Source organism: Mandrillus leucophaeus, unplaced genomic scaffold (assembly GCF_000951045.1).
Source record: "Mandrillus leucophaeus isolate KB7577 unplaced genomic scaffold, Mleu.le_1.0 Scaffold54, whole genome shotgun sequence".
Classification (NCBI taxonomy): domain Eukaryota; kingdom Metazoa; phylum Chordata; class Mammalia; order Primates; family Cercopithecidae; genus Mandrillus; species Mandrillus leucophaeus.
Window position 1 is genome coordinate 410,328 of NW_012105808.1, and position 388 is coordinate 410,715.

Genomic DNA, 388 nt, shown 5'->3' on the forward strand with positions numbered 1-388 from the left:
GAAGGGAAGGAGGAAGGGGAAGGGGGGTAGAAGGGAGGGAAGAAGGGAGGGAGGAGGGGGGGAAGGTATGAAGGGAAGGAGGGAGGGGAAAGATGTGAAGGGAAGGAGGGAGGAGGAAGGGAGGAGAGTGGGAAGGGTGGGAACTGGGGAGGAGGGTGAGCTGGGAAATAGGGCTGTGTGCCTGTTCCTTTCCACCACCAGCTGCAGGGGTTGCAGGAATCTTGGGTCCATGGCTGGACGGGGGTGGGGATTTTCATGTTATCCGCTGGAGAAAGGGATACATTTTTCTTTTCTTTCTTTCTTTTTTTTTTTTTGAGACGGAGTCTCGCTCTGTTGCCCAGGCTGGAGTGCAGTGGCCGGATCTCAGCTCACTGCAAGCTCCGCCTTC